This window comes from Antechinus flavipes, chromosome 6, assembly GCF_016432865.1.
Source record: "Antechinus flavipes isolate AdamAnt ecotype Samford, QLD, Australia chromosome 6, AdamAnt_v2, whole genome shotgun sequence".
Taxonomy (NCBI): Eukaryota; Metazoa; Chordata; class Mammalia; order Dasyuromorphia; family Dasyuridae; genus Antechinus; species Antechinus flavipes.
The window spans coordinates 223,392,726-223,409,926 of record NC_067403.1 but is presented as its reverse complement, the minus strand read 5'-3'; the positions used below and the strand labels follow the sequence as shown (position 1 = coordinate 223,409,926).

Sequence of the window (17,201 nt, the reverse complement as noted above, 5' to 3'; positions counted from 1 at the left end):
TTGAAAGAGTGGGAAGAGAAAAACTTGAAGATGAAAAGATATTGATGTTTTTTAATGTTATGGGTTTTTAACATATGTATTGACATTTTCTATACTCCTCCTGGTTGTCTTCCGTTCTTCTTCCAGAAATCTATGTCTTAAAATAAATGTTTTTTAAACAAAATGAATTTATGACAAGTCTTAATATTAGCCCCATTTCACAGGTGTAAAAAATAAATACAAGGCAAGTAAAGGGCTTATAGGTAGTTACAAAGCTATAGAGTATCAGAAAACCAATTCAAACTTCATTTTAGGCTAATTCTAAATCCAGCACCCTGGAGCTGTCCTTTTTTAGGACACATAAAGCAGGATGAAAAAGACAGGCTCATTCAACATAGGATTTTTATATTAATTGTCTAGTCCAACTCCAAAAACCTATCCCTTTATGGGGTAAGAAATGGCATTTCTTATGTTATTATTCAAAGAAACCCACTCTGAGGCACAAGCCACATTTCATAATGTCTCATTTCTCCACTAGCAACAATTTATAATCCTATCATATACTTAGTTAATTCACCTAGATTTACTTCTCTAATTTTTAACTTCAGCTTCTTTTTGAGTATGTTTATCTCAGAATTTTGAATACAGTTATCATGATTTATTTGTCCTCTGTCTTTGTCTCTCTCTCTCTCTCTCTCTCTCTCTCTCTCTCTCTCTCTCTCTCTGGGTCTATGAGTCTCTCTGTTTTTCTGTGTGATTTCATGACTGTCTCTCTGTCTCTATGTCTCATTCTCTCCTTTCCTCTATCTTCTTCCCTCCCTCTCTCTCCTTCTGTCACTCTATCTCTTTTTTCTCCCTTCCTTTCTCCCTCTCTCCCTCTCCTTCCTTCCTCCCCCACTCTGTCTCTCTCTCTATGTGTCTCTGTCTTTCTCTCTGTCTCTTTCTATTTCTGTCTCTCTCTCTCCCTCTCTCCCTCTCTCTTACACACACACACACACACACACACACACACACTCCATAGCTGATCTGCTATGGGCCTTGTGTGAAGACTAAAGATGATCTAGTTTAATTGCATATCCTATATGAGAAATCTAAGTCAAGCCCAGAGAAAGGAAGTCAATTGTCTAAGAAAAAACAATCCGAACTCAGGTATCACACCCATAGAGCTTTGAAATTAAATCATCCAGGCCCTGGCTTCTGAAAACTTTCCAAATCTAAAGTCCCTTCCTTGAAGGACTAAAGATGCTAATAGCATATAAGGAAGATAGATCCCTGTTTATGTGGAATTGAGATGAAACTTAGTAACCTGATGGAATATTTTGGATGTTCAGTCTCAACCACAGGAGTTACCAGCAGGACATAGTCATGGTAGTTAATAAGCTGAAAGTTTCCTTTAACATCAGGCTTTGTGACCTCACAGATCTCACATTAGAGTCAAATGTCCCAAGCTACCACCTATGTATGACTTGGCCTGGTTAACTCTGCTATATTTGTACTTACTGAAACTCAGTACAACTATCACCCCCACCCCTCTTCAATCCTGATCCAAACAAGGAACTTGTTTTAAATTGGATCTTCACACTTGAGTCAGATCTATGCAGGGACTCAGCAAGACAGGAAGCTTGTCCAGTGTGAGTCATAGCTTCAACAACACTGTTAACCTGTAAAGATGGGAAACTGACAGAGAACTTCTCCCTGCCATTGAAGGTCATATCCCAGTACAGATGATTTCAAGGTACTGTTCAGGCTTTTTAATGATCCTAAAACTTAATTGGCCATAATATTGCTTGAAGTAAATAGACCATTGCATAGGACTTGGTTATTATGCTATAGGAAGAGAGATCTGCTATATGCCAGAAATTAGATGAATGAATGAATAAATGAATAAAAAATACTCTCTAGCTATGTGACCAAGGCCAAACCATTTAGCCTCTTTGTTCCTTAGGGAATTCTAGCATCAAAGAATACGAGGCCATAGAGTCCCATCCCTTTTTGAGCAAATGAGTCAAGTAGGAGCTCATCTCCTAAATCATAAATGAATTATGTGTTATATCAATGGAGGAATCTTATATCAGCAATTTGCCCTACTAAAGAAATCATGGATGTTTCATGCATTTGTCTTACTAATACAGAGACTCAGCATGGAAATGTCATCTGAGCCCAGCAGTGATGGCTCTAAAGTCAAGAGAAAGTCAGAGAAAAAATAGTTGACTAATATTAGTAGACCTCTGCCTTTAAAGTGGTGGTTTACTTCATTCAAAGGCTTAACTTCAGATAGCATCATTTTATACATGGATGGAATGTAAAGTTTTGACCCTCAACTCAGTTGAGCAACACACAGCTATGGACTCAAAACTATAGTTATCTTAGGACATGTCTACTCCCATTCAATATTCAATAGTACCCCTATAAACCTAATACCAATTTACATTGAGGCAATCTAAAAAAAAATCAAGATATACTTAACTTCATGGAACATTCCTATATTTACTAAAACAATCCAACTAAGTTAATTTGCCAAAAACTTACTTGGCTCACAAGCTTTCCCTCCTAAATTTTGCTCTGATCACTTTCACTTTATCCTATATCCCTCTCCACTTTAGCTAGATCATCACATTATAGCATAGTGTGGTTAATAACGTAACATAGAGGGGGAAAATTGGATTTAGAATCCCAGGCCAAGGGACCTGATTCTTCTACTATCTAGCAAATTACTTTCTCTTTCCATCCCTTTAGACAGATAAATAAAAGTAGAATGTTGGATCTGGATCCAAAAGTATCTGTATTCAAATCCTGAGTCAGATAATTACAATCTATGTAATCTATGTAAATCACTTTCTCTCCCATTTATAGTTTTTTACCTGTAAAATGGGGATAATATTCCTTACATCATAAGATTGTTATGAGCATCAAATGAGATGTCACATGCAAAGTTCTTTGCAAAATTAGAAGCATTATATAAATGTTGCTCAGTTCCTTTTTCAGTGGATTGTGACTCTTTGTGGCATCATTTGGGGTTTTCTTGGCAAAGATACTAGAATGACTTGCCATTTCCTTCTCCAGCTCATTTTACAGATAAGGAAAATTAGGCAAACAGGATAAAAGTGACTTACCCATAATCACACAGCTATTATGTATCTGAGGCCAGATTTGAACTCAGGAAGATGAATCTTCCTGACTCCAGGCTCTGCCTTTTATTTACTGGTTATTTCTCTATAAAAATGAGAAGACTGGCCTAGATGATCTTTTATATTTCTTACAGTTCTAAAATATTATCATCTGGGATCAGAATCAAGATAAGAGGAAGATAGGCTGCCACTCAGCTGAACTTTTCCAGTATTCCCCTCCAAACAACTTTAAAATAACCACACAAATCAAACAGTGGCGTGGCAGAGAAAACAAAATGTTCAGATGAAACATTTTCCTAGTCCAAGACAACTTATAAAGTCAGCAGGAAATGCCTATAATAACTGATTTGGGGGCAGCCCACAGCACAGTGTACCTAGTGAATACCAGCATTAGACCTTAAAAGTAATTGTGACAACAGCAGCAGCCATTTTGGGAAAACTAATCCCAGAGAGGGTAAATTGGTTAGAAAATTGGTCAGGAAGAAATTACAAGGGGCCCTTGGCAGTGGGTTTAGGGCCATGTAAATATCTATATCCATGAAAAATGTTCTGTATCACTGTTGATTAGATAAATGAAAATTAAAATAACTGAGCTATCACTTCACACCTATCATACTAGAAGAAAAGGAAAATGACACGTCAGAGGGAATGTGAAAAAAAATAAGGACACTAATGTATTATTGAAGGAATTCTGAACTGATCCAGCCATTTCAGACAGCAATTTAAAACTGAATCCAAAGAATTATAAAACTATCTATCCTTTGATCCAGAATTATCACTATCAGATCTGTAGCCCAAAGAGATTTTTTAAAAGAGGAAAGAAACCTATATGTACATTTTTTGGAAGCAAAAAGTATAAATTAAATGGATGCCCATAAATTGGGAATGTCTGAATAAATTGTGGGATATGATTGTGATAAAATGGCATCATGTTATAAGAAGTGATGAGTAAAATGTTTACAGAAAAATATGGGAAGATTTATATGAGCTAATGCAAAGTAAAGTGCTCAGAAGCAGGAGAACATGGCAATAGCCATTTTACGCAATAACAAATTATAAATGACAATTATTCATCAATACAAGGGTTAAAGACTATTCTAACGGATTTATGATGAAAAATGGCATCACCTTCAGAGATAGAACTGATGGAATCTGAATACAGATTGACGCATTTTTTTTAACACTTTCATTTTTCTTGCTTTTTTGTTCAACATGGCCAATAAATAAATACTCTTGAATGACTTTAAATATATAAATAATATCACATTTCTGGACTCCTTACTAAGTGAGCGAATGATTGGAGGGAAGGAAAGAATTCATGACTCACATTAAAAAAATAAATGTCAAAAATAAATAAGAATTTTAAATAATAATAAAATAAACCCTATAATTCCAGAGAAAATGCTAATTCATTCTGCATTTTTTAGCATAGCACCACTTTTATAGTAGCTGGGAATAATTTCTATGGCTGACTCTGTAACCTACTTCCACAGATATTTACTTTTGGTACTTATTAGATATTCAAGGATTTCTATTAAAATGATGTTGCTGTACTAGGGATGTAGCAATGCGTCATGTGGATATTTTTGATGTCAAGCTGAATCTAAGTTTTCTAAAAAAGAAAGAAAAATTGTCAATACTTTTCAGTCTTCAAAAAAAAATAGAAAATTGATGAATAGTGGCAAATGTGACTTTGTATGTATTAAATGTGTTTTAAGTATTCTCCAATAGATTTGTTAAGGGCTATCATTTTTATAACTGAAAGCTAATTGTTTTATAATGCTTTAGAACTCAGTTATAAACAAAGTATACTTACAGGTTAATTATTATCTAATGAGGCATTTTAAGAAAATAATTCACAATAATGAGGGAAAAAGCAATATCTTTAACTAGGAGATCAAGATGAATCATAAACTGCTTTTATTATAAAATTAGTAAATATCTATATAGTCATCTTTTCATTATTAATTTGTACACTACAAAGATGCAATTAATGTTTGTAATTTTTTAATTTACAAGTTCAAAATACCAGCAAAGCCCTGCTGCTAATTTGAGTCTTGGTTTAACACTTCTTTTACCTCATTTTACGTAATATCACCCAACTTAATTCAGAGGAGAATTTCTATATATAAACAGAGAAGGTAATTTTAGAAATTTAATTAGTGATCCCTCCCACACCACTGGTTACATTTGGCTTGGGCCCATTGATTTCCCCCCCCAAAATTTTTCATCTCTAAAATTTCCATGAGCTGAAAAAGATTATTTATTCAATATCTTACCCCTCATTTTTTAAATCTAAAATATAATTCTTTGAGTTGAAGTCAGTACTTATTTTCTGCCATTTGTGACCGACGTTTATAAAGCATAGTGGCATATCACTGTATGTTTGTGTATGTTTAAATATGGTTGTGTTCCTCCCAAATACTTTGAATTATGTTATGATGTGTGTAGTGGGGAGGGAGTTTTGATGCTCTATGAAACAGTCCTCTTTTAAAAAAATATGTTAAGTTTAGTAATTCTAAAAACACTCACTATCAGAATAGTCTAAGTACTTTATGATTATAAATTCCCTTTCTTAATTTTTTTTTGAATTTAGGTAGCAAACAGTTGAAGAGAGAAATCAGAGCCTAACTTGGTATCAGAATACATTCTAATCACACCATTCTGGAAGGACTAATTAGAAAGAAATAGCTATGCAGAAACCTCAGAAAAACAGAATTAAGTATATAGTAGGTGCAGTCAATACAGAAAATGACCAGGCTGCATAAGATAGAACTTACCCATTTTCAGATTTTTTTTCCAACCTCAGGCCTGTGTGCCAACTGTACTTATTCTGGATTCCTACAAAAAAAATTCAGCTTAAAGGGCAGCAAGAAATCAGAGGATATTGCTAAAGTTTTTTTTTTTAAAAAAAAAAACACCTAACATTGTTGGTAATATTCTATTACATTATCTGAAGAATTAAAATTAAGGAACAAAGTCAATGAGACAGGGAGACATTGTGTCATATGCTAGAATATTACAAATGAGTTAAAATAAAAAAGTTGTATAAAGCATGGAATCATAGAAAAGTATTGCTGGAAGAAAATACAAGTCAATTACATTAAAAGAATATTAAGTAAATATATTTCTAGATAGCTCACTATATTATTTCAAGAGAAAGAATAAGACTGGTTCAGTTCCCTGTGAGATATTAAAAGGAAGCATGTGTACAATATACATGGGATGGGTAGGATCAGGTGAATTGCAATGTATCATTAGCAGAAATACCAACATGGATACAATAACCTCGACTACAGTGTGGCAGTATTTCTGTAATAACAAATAAGCTACAACATACAAATGACCTTCAAGGTTTATTTAAATCCATTTAACTAGCAATGAATAAAGGATAAGACTATTCTAGAATTTGAAAAATAGAAAAATAAAGAAAAAACTCCTCATCAGACAAGCAGGTCTCAAACCTGGGGTGCAAGGAATTCTAGCATTTAGGTGCTGTTTAATCACAGATAACATTTATTTATCCCTTTACACAAATTCATTCATTTCATCCTCACAATATCTATGCAAGGCAAGGAAATTTTCGTCCTTATTTTCTAGATAGAAAAAAGAGCCTCAGAAAGATTAAATGAGTTTCCCATGATCCCACTGTTGGTAGGTACGAGAAAGAATGAAAACTTCCATTTGCCAGATTCCAATTTCATCACTCTATCTAATACACCAAACTGTATCCCAAGGTTTGATGAAGAAATAAAGCAAATCAGGTTAAAATCCAACTTGAATGAGTATCTTCACTATGCAAGATACCATCCTAGGCACTAAAAATATCTGGCCTCTCTATCCCTTCACACACTCTGAAAAAGGAAGTCTTTATCTCCAAGACAATATGTTGTATTGTATTCCTTCCAGGAAGGAAGAAAAGGTTTGGATAGAGAAAAGTTATTTATCAATCTAAATTATTCTAATTCCTCATTAGCACATCATTTGATTTTCCTTGTAAAGTGCTCTTGAGGAGGTTAAGGTCTTAACTTCAGAACATGGCAGTGTCCCAGTAAGAAGTGGGATAAAAAAACTATTACTGGTAAAGACAAGAGGAAAATATTTCTGGAAATGAATAGGGCAAATTTCAGCAGGTATTGGGTTTCTTGTCCATGGAAGAAAACTAACCAGCATCTTTCTTGATTTCTCCAGTGTTTCTAGGTTACTCAGCTATGTTGCCTAGCAACCTGGACTCCTCATTACCAGGGGTTTCCCCAAGGGTGATGCCAGCCCCCTTGTGAAAAAGAAATCTCCATGCTGCCCACTTGAAAATGAGGGTGGGTTGCTCTCCCTCACTGAGGGAAATATCCCCTACTGCAGAAATCAGATGGCATATAAGAGAAACATTTTAGGGTTAACAAAAAGCCATCCTGGTACCAGATTTTTTTAAAGGGTGCAAAATCATAGTATCCTCATAATAAAAAGGATGCTAGTGAAATTTGGGGAGGAGCATGATAAAATCAAAGAAATATTTTTATCTCACTAAATCCACCCCTGTCACATATAAACAGCAGCAATATTTTCTCACCCTTAACAATATGCCCTGAATACTTCATATGTAATTTTTTTTTCTTTTTCCTGTGAATGATTATTTTTTTCCCATCACTAAAAAATCTGTCTCTGAAATCACAGAGATCAGTCTTCTCATTTGTTTTGAAGTCTCTCCTACAGCTCTTCCTTGCATCCCCAGGGGCAACCCTTTACAAAGTCCAAGAAAATAATAAACCTGTCAATTGTCATATTGTCTTTCTTGGCAACCCCTCTCCCCAGCATCCATCCTTCTCCTTTGGATTCCTTCTCTGGAAGAAATGTTGCATTTCAAATGAAGTGAACCCAATTCTATAGCCACAAGTGACTAAAAGATCTGGAAAAAAAAAAGACTTTCATTGGTATGTTTTGGCATAACAAGCACTGGATGGGTCCAATTACCTCTTCCTTACAACACCAGGCCTTCATCTGTGAATGGACAACTACTTTGCTACTTCAAACAAGGCCACCCTCTGCTCAGCAGTTTCACTCTTGGACCAAAGGCCTTCAACTGTCTTTGGATTCAAACAATGTCAGCTTAAAACCTCACCTCAGAAGAAATAATTATTCTAAGAAAGTAAGCCAGTTTCATGTACATCTTTGGCCAGCTTCCAAAGAAGAGGGAAACAGATACTTCTAAAATATTATCCTCGAACTATTCTTCCAACTGTTTTACCAAACTCAAGAACCACTTTATGTACAAAATATTTTGCATGCAAATTGGAGCATATTTCATTCAATTGAAAGAAGAACTTCAAAGTGTGCTAAAACAATTTAATTTTAGGAAAATTATAGGATATTAGAACTAGAAGAGACTTAAAGGTTTATCTTCTTCAGTTAAATTATGTCATTTTGATCATGGTGGAATGGATTCAATGTTGGATTTAGAAAAAGGAAAATCTGTATTCTAAGCTTGCCTGACATTCTATATATAACCATGGACAAAGCACTTAAATTCTGTGAACCTCAGTCTTCTCATCTGTAAAATAGAGATAATATGAACTAGACCAAAACTCACAGTATTGCCATCAAGAATGAATAAAAATATTAAAGGTTTTTTTTTGGAAAACCTTAAAGTAACCTTTAAATGTAATTATTGTTATTATCATTTTAAAAATTGTTGATCCTATTTTCCAATTCAAAAACAAAAATAGCTAGATGATGTAATGGAATCAGCTCTATACCTGAATCTAAATTCAGCTTCAGATGCTTACTAGCTACTATATAATTCTGACCAGTCATTTAATATCTTTGCTTTAGTTTTATCAATTGAAAAAATGGAAAAATTATAATATCTATTGCCTAGAGTGGTGAACAGGATCAAATGAAATAATACTTGCAAAATGCTTTCTAAATCTTAAAGAATATATAAATGCTAGCTATTAGCATTATTATATTGAATGCCTACTATAATTAAAGCATGTCAAAGGCTGGATTCTAACCATTTATTTATTTTTTTACTTGTTAAGTTCATTTTTATTGATATAATAGGTAACATTGAAGGTTTTTCCTTTCCTACAAAGTATCTTCTCTAAAACCAGAAGAACGAGACTTCACCTAGGAAAGACTTCATGCTATAAGCTTCCTAATCTGACATCAATATGATCTGCTATATTGAAAGCAAATTTTATTGAACTAGTTTTGACTAGTTTTATTCTGATACAATATACTGTATATAATTACGAGAATTAAATAATCATACAGATTATAACAACCACTTAAAAAGTAGAATTGCCCAAATGGAAAAGGAGATATAAAATTCAAATGAAGAAAACAATTCTCTACAAAGTACAACTGGCCAAATTAAAAAAAAGGAAGTATAAAAGTTAATTGTGGAAAACAATTCCTTAAAAGTTAGAATTGTGCAACTGGGAGTTAATGCCTTCATGAAACATTAAAAATGAAACAAATTTGAAGGAATGAAAAAATAGAAAATAGAAAATACTTCGAGGGAAAAACAATTGAGCTGAATTATAGATCCAGGAAATATGTTAGAATCACGGCTACCTTAAACTCATTAGCAAAAGGAGGATATGGACAGTATCTTTCAAGAAGTTATCAAGGAAAATTGCCCAGATATTTTCAAACTAGAGGGCAAAGTAGGAATTAAAAGAATCCACTGATCACCTCAGAAAAGAAATCCCAAAACCAAAACTTCAAGGAACATTATAACCAGATTATAGAATTAGTGAGTCAAGGAAAAAATATGCAATTGTCCAGAAAGAAACAAACTATCAGGAAGCAGCAATCAGAATTACTCCAGACTTAGCAACTGCAAACATTAAAAAATCAGAGATCATAGAAAATGATGTTTCAGAAGGCAAAGAATTTAGGGCTACAACCAAAAATGACCTACCTGGCAAAATTAAGCATATATACACCAAGGGAGAGAAATGGCCATTCAATGAAGGATTTTAAGGTTTTATAAGACCAAAATTGAACAAAAAATTTGATCTCCAATAACAGGACTCAAGATGAGCCTAAAAAATAGAAAAGGAGAAAAGAAAATATAAGGATTCAAAGGAGATGGATTTCTTCCTACATGAGAAGGTGATACATGTAAATCTTAACAATTGAATCCCTAATAATAAAGCTAGAAAGAACATTCATAGAGGGTTTGGGAATAAGGTAAATTTGAGGAAATGACAACAAAAATAAGGCAGGATAAAGAACAGTGGGTACAGAAAGAAGAGATAAATCCTATGACAAATTATTTCACATGAAGAGGTACAAAAAGAATTATTAAAGTGAAAGAGAAAATGGGAGGTTGCTTTTTGGACACAGTTCAAATCACTATAAGAATAGTTGGATCAGTTTACAACTCCATTAAAAATGCATTAGGTTTGCAATTTTTCCATATCTTCTCCAACATTTATCCTTTCTCTTTTTTTGGTCATATTACCCAACCTGGTAGGTGTGAGATCAGAGTTATTTAAATTTGCCCTTCTCAGCAGCAAAATGATCCAAGGCAAGTATAGAGAGCTCACAAAAGGAAAATGTTATACACATTTACACAAAAAACTTATGGATGCTGAATGCAGATTGAAGTATATTTTTTCTACTTTATAATTTTTGTGTTTTTTCTTTTGATATGTTTCTTCGTTCATAACTGACTAATATGAAAATGTTTTGATGATAACACATGTATAAGTTTTATCAAATAACCTTCCATTTTAGGAATAGGGGAAGGAAGGGAAGGGAAGGGAGAACTGGAACTTGAAATCTTGTCAAAGTAAATATTAAAAATTATCTTGACATGAAATTTGAGAAAATAAATATTTTAAAAGGTTTTTTTTTTTAACAGACCTGAGTTCAAATCTGACCCTAGACATTTACTAATTATATGACCCTGAGGAAGTTACTTATATGACCCGAGGAAGTTACTTAACTTCTATTTGTCTCAATTTCCTAATCTGTAAAATAGAGGTAATAACAGTACCTATCCCCCAGGGTTGTGAGGATCAAATGAGATATTAATTGTAAATTGCTTAATACAGTGCCTGATGCATAGTAAGCACTATACAGATAAATGTTTGCTATTTTTATTATTAAAGAATTTACTGGAGGAGCAGAGCCAAGATGGTGGAGAGTAGACAGATTTTTGAGCACTACTTGACTTCCCTAAGATCAATACCAGATCAAGCCTGGGAATGACTGAACAAAAATATTTGGAGTATAACAAGTTTCCAGCAGAAAATATTTTGAAAGAACTTCAGAAAAAGCCAGTTTAATTGAGCACTGGGGGGATGGAGAGAGAGGTGGCTGAGTGTAGGTGCAGAACAGGGTGCCAGAGCAGTATGATTCTGCACATCAGGGGAAATCTAATGGGAAAATACAGCAGCATTGGCTACTCAGTTCTGGTTCACAAGCTACTGGATCAACAGACGAGCTGTGAGAAATCCAATGCAACTACAAAAAGGCAAATAATTAGCTTCTGAATCCCAGAACAATGTGGGAGTTTTCACATACACCAACATGGGAAGGAAAGTCAGCAGCATTGACACCAGGGCAGTGAGAAGCCACTGGTACCTTTAGAGGAAGCTTGGAACAATCTCCCCCTTGCCCTAAGAGTAGACCTCAACCTTTAAAAATGAGCAAAAATGCTAAAAGATTTTTGACCATAGATATAGCTTTTATAGAAACAGAGAAGAACAGACCTCAAACCCTAAAGACAATAAAGGAAAAATGTCTCCAAATAAAGCCCAAAAGGTAATATGAGTTGGTCTCTATCTCACAAGGCTCTCTTGGAAGAATTCAAAACGGATTTTAAAAGAGTTAGAAGAAAAAATGGGAAAGGAAATGAGAACTTTGCAGAAGAGTTTGGAAAAGGAAACAGAAATTATCTGAAGAAAACTTTTTTAAAAATAAATTTAGCAAAGTGGAAAAGGCATATAACTCCTTAAAACAGATTTGAAAAAATGGAAAAAGAAAACAACTCATTGAAAAACAGAATATGTGAACTGGGAAAATACATTGAACAAAACAACTCATTTAAAAATTCAACTGGCCAAATACAAAAGGAGCTAAAGAAAGGTAATTGAAGAAAATAATTCACTAAAAAGTAGTACTGAACAAATGGAAAGAAATGACTGAATGAAACATCAAGAATCAGTCAAACAAAACCAAAAAAAAAAAAAAAAATAGAAAAAATATAAAAAACACATTGGAAAAACAACTGATCTGCAAAATAGATCTGAAGAGATAATCTAAGGATCATTGCACTTCCTGAAAATGATGATGAATAAAAGAGTCTAGACATTATCTTTCAGGAAATCAAGGAAAATTGCCCTGATGTCCTAGGACCAGAAAGTTAAATAGCCTTTGAAATAATTCACCATCACCACCACCCCCCAAAAAAAAAAAAAAAAAAAAAGAGAAGAAAAAAAGAAAGAATTCACCAATCACCTCCTGAAAAAGACCCCAAAATGAAAATTCCAAGGAATATCATAGCTAAATTTCAGAATTATCAAACCAAGGAAAAAATATTGCAAGCAGCCAGAAAGAAACAATTCAAATACCAAGGAGCCACAATCAGGATTGCCCAAGACAGCAATTTCCACCTTAAAGGATCTAAGGGCCTGGAATGTGATGTTTCAAAAGGAACTTTTTGAACTCGCAAAGGAACTTGGATTGCAGCCAAGAATCAATTTGCCAGATAAAGCAAGCATTATTTTTCAGGAAAGAAGATGGATATTCAATGATACAGATGAATTTCATTTATTTCTGATGAAAAGGCAAGAGCTGAAAAAAAATGATTTTCAAATAAAGAACTCAAGAGAATCATAAAAAGGTAAAAAGGAAATAACTCTTGAGAAATATATCTGTTATGGGTATACTTAGAGAGTGCAGGGATAATTTGATTTTATTGTGATAATACAACAAAGAAGCTTAAGGTAGAAAGGGGATTGCACTGGACAATTGGAAAAAGATGAAAAAGGAGTTAAAATGAGGGAAATTATATCTTATTTATTATACATTTTTATTTACAAGATATATGCATGGGTAATATTGCAGCATTGACAGTTGCAAAACCTTTTGTTCCAACTTTTCCTCTTCTTCCCCCCACTCCTTTCCCCAGATGGCAGGTTGACCAATACATGTTAAATATGTTGAAGTATAAGTTAAATACAATATATGTGTACATGCCCAAACAGTTATTTTGCTGTACAGAAAAAATTGGACTTTGAAATAGTGTACAATTAGCCTGTGAAGGAAATCAAAATTGCAGGTGGACAAAAATAGAGGGATTGGGAATTCTATGTAATGGTTTATAGTCATCTCCAGAGTTCTTTCACTGGGTGTAACTAGTTCAGTTCATTACTGTTCTACTGGAATTGATTTGGTTCATCTCATTGCTGAAAAAGGCCACATCCATCAGAACTGATCATCATATAGTACTGTTATTGAAGTATATAATGATCTCCTTGTCCTGCCCAGGAAATTATATCTTATGAAGAGGCAAAGAAGATATATTATAATTAAGGGAAAGAAAGAAGGAGAGTGAACATTATGTGAATCTTACTTTCATCAGCTTTGTATCAAAGAGAGAATATCAGACATATTTGACTCCACAGAACAACTTCTCTTACCTTATAGGGAAGTGGGAGGTGAAAGGGGAAAAGAAAGGGGGAGGCTAATAGAAATTTAAAGACATAAAAGGGAAAGGATAAGAAAGGGTGAGGGGCTATAAAGAGAGAGGGCTGTTTGTGGGAGATGGTGAACAGATGCAAAACACTGGGGAGGAGGGAAAGGGGGAAAGGAAAGGGAAAAGCATAATTTGGGGTAAATAAGATGGTAGGAAATACAGAATTAGCATTTTAACTGTGAATTTGAATGGGATGAATTCTCCCATAAAATGATATTGGGTAGCAGACTGGATTAAAAACCAAAATCCTATGATATGTTGTTTACAAGAAACACATTTCAAGCAGAATGATATACACAGAGTAAAGATAAAAATCTGGAGTAGAATTTATTATGCTTCAGCTGAAGTTTTAAAAAAAGCAGGGATAGCGATCCTGATCTCAAAATCAAGCAAAAGCAAAAATAGATCTAATTAAAAGAAGCAAGTAAGGAAACTATATCTTTCTGAAGACCATAGAGTACACTAGAAAGTATAGGAATAAATGAGGTTTTCCTTAAAATGACCAGTAGTATCTATTTAAAACCATCAAGAAACATCATATGTAATGGGAATAAACTAGAACCATTCTTATTAAATTAGGGGTGAAACAAGGTTGCCCACTATCACCATTACTATTCAATGTTGTATTAGAAATGCTAGTTTTGACAATAAGAGAATAAAAAGAAATTAAAGGAAATAGAGTAGATAATGAGGAAATCAAATGATCACTCTTGCAGATATAATAGCATATCTAGAAAATTTTAGAAAATCAACTAAAAAACTACTAGAAATAATTCACAACTTTAGCAAAATTTCAGATCACAAAATAAATTCACAGAAGTCATCAGCATTTTTGTGTTACCAACAAAGTCCAACAGCAAGAGATATAAGAGAAATTCCATTTAAAGTAGCTGTAGATAATATAAAATATTTGGGAGTCTATCTACAAAGGCAAAGTCAGGAACTATATAAATACAATTACAAAACACTTTCCAAACAAATAAAGTAAAATCTAATTGATTGGGAAAAAAATCAAGTGTTCATGGATAAACTAAGCTAATATAATAAAAATGATAAAGACTATCTAAATTCATCTACTTTTTTTAGTGCCATACCAATCAAACTGCCAAGAAATTATTTTACAGAGCTAGAAAAACTACTAACAAATATCATGTGGAAGAACAAAAGTCAAGAATTTCAAGGGAATTAATGAAAAAAAAAATGGAAATGAAAGTGGCTTGACTGTACCAGACCTAAAACTATATTATAAGGAGTGGTTATCAAAGCCATTTGGTACTAGCTAAGAAATAGTTGATCAGTGGAATAGGTTAGTTTATAGGATACAATAGTCAATAACTATAGTAGTCTAGTGTTTGATAAATCCAAAGACCCCAGCTTCTGGAATAAGATAAAACATGCTGGGAAAATTTGAAATTAGTATGGCAGAAACTAGGCACTGACCCACACCTAACACATTATACCAAGAAAAAATCAAATGCATTCATAAATGAGACACAAAGAGTGATACTATCAGCAAATTAGAAAAACAAAGGATAGGCTACCTTTCAGATCTGTGGAGAAGGAAGAAATCTGTGGCCAGAAGAGAACTAGAATACATTATGGAATGCAAAATGGATAAGTTTTATTATATTAATTGAAAAGCTTTTTTACAAATAAAATGAATCCAGACAAAATTACAAGGGAAGCAATAAACTGGGAAAAATTCTTACATCCAAATATTCTGATAAAACCCTCATTTCTAAAATATAAAGAGAATTGACTAAAATTTATAAGAATTTTAGTCATTCTCGAGAAATAGTCAAAGCATATGAACAGACAATTTTCAGATGAAGAAATTAAAATCATTTCTAGTTATATGAAAAAATACTCTAAATCACTATTGATCAGAGAAATGTGAATTAAGACAACTCAAGGTTACCAGTATATCCCTCTCAGATTGCCTAAGATAACAGGAAAAGATAATGATGAATCTTGTAAGGGATGTGGGAAAACTAGGAAACTTAATACATTGTTGGTGGAGTTGTGAACTGATTCAATAATTTTGGAGAACAATTTGGAACTATATCCAAAGGCTTATCAAACTGTGCATACCCTTTGATACAGCATTGTCTCCACTGGTCCTGTATCCCAAAGAGCTTATAAAAAAGGGAAAGGGCTTACATATGCAAAAATATTTGTACTACCTCCTTTTGTAGTGGCAAGGAACTGTTAACTGAGTCTATGTCTATCAGTTGAGGAATAGCTGGGTATACTTTAAGAATGTTGTGGAATACTATTGTTCTATAAAAAAAAAGAATCAGGAGAATGACTTCAGAGTAGCCTGAAGAGATTTACATGAACTTATAACTAAAGTGAGTAGAACCAAGAGAACATTGTACACAGCAACAGCAAGATTATAAAATGATCAAATCTGATTCTTGCTGCAGGTTATTATTTTCCTAGATGATTTCAGAAGCCACTTCCAACTCTGAAAAATGATTCATTTTATAATTCTGAAATTTAAATTGGACATCTTTGTGTATTATAATGATTTTTTTTTAAAGAAAAGGAAACTGGCAATAGTAAGAAGTGAGCAACCCAGCATATTAATGCATGTTAGGTGAAAATGTGATCTGGCAACCATATCCATAAAGTCCCTAACCTATATGGATGTATCCTTTGATCCAGTGATACAATCCCTAGACTTACACCTCCAAATGAGTCAAGGATAAATAGAAAGGACCATTTGTATAAAAATATTTGGAACAGCCCTTGTATTGTTATAGAAAACAGTTTGGAACAAAGTAAGCATCTATCAGTTGAGGAAAAGAATGTTGAAAATTAAAATATGTAGAGGTAATGGAATATTATTAGCACATAAGATGTGGCAAAACAAATGGATTTAGAGAAACCTGAAAGGATATGTATGAACTGAGAGAATGAACAAAATCAGAAAAACAATTTATTCAATTAATTATAGCAATATAAAAGAAAAAAATATGAAACTAGCTTTTTTCCCATCACTAAAGACATGTCTCCCTCACCATAAACTGTGGTCAATCATAACTCTGGAACACTGAACATGAAGCAGACTTTCTTAAAGAAGTGACGAACTGAACATGCAGAATAAGATTTTCAAATACAATCAATGTATATATTTGGTTTGCTTAATCTATATCTGTTTTATAGAAACGACTTTGATTCTATTTTAATCAGAGAAGAATTAAAGGAGACAGTAGAGCAGTAGTGAAATCACTGTCAAAAGTGAAAAGAAGAGTCATGAAAATATACAGAAAAGAAGTAAATTTATAAGAAGACCCATAAATAGGGATATGGTGGTCCTGTGGTGTAAAATATAATGTATGTTTTAAAAATGATCTACATATGATACATTAATTATTTAG

The 17,201-nt window shown here is 33.3% G+C and overlaps 1 long non-coding RNA gene across 1 annotated transcript in view; it reads left to right on the top strand.

Annotated features, from left to right (window-relative positions):
* The first annotated feature begins 1,464 nt into the window (after positions 1-1,464).
* The window catches only part of LOC127540710 (uncharacterized), a 57,940-nt gene continuing 42,203 nt past the window's right edge, over positions 1,465-17,201 (top strand). The window contains exon 1 of the long non-coding RNA XR_007948267.1: positions 1,465-1,714. This is a non-coding gene — a long non-coding RNA (uncharacterized LOC127540710). The remainder of the gene's footprint in view (positions 1,715-17,201) is intronic.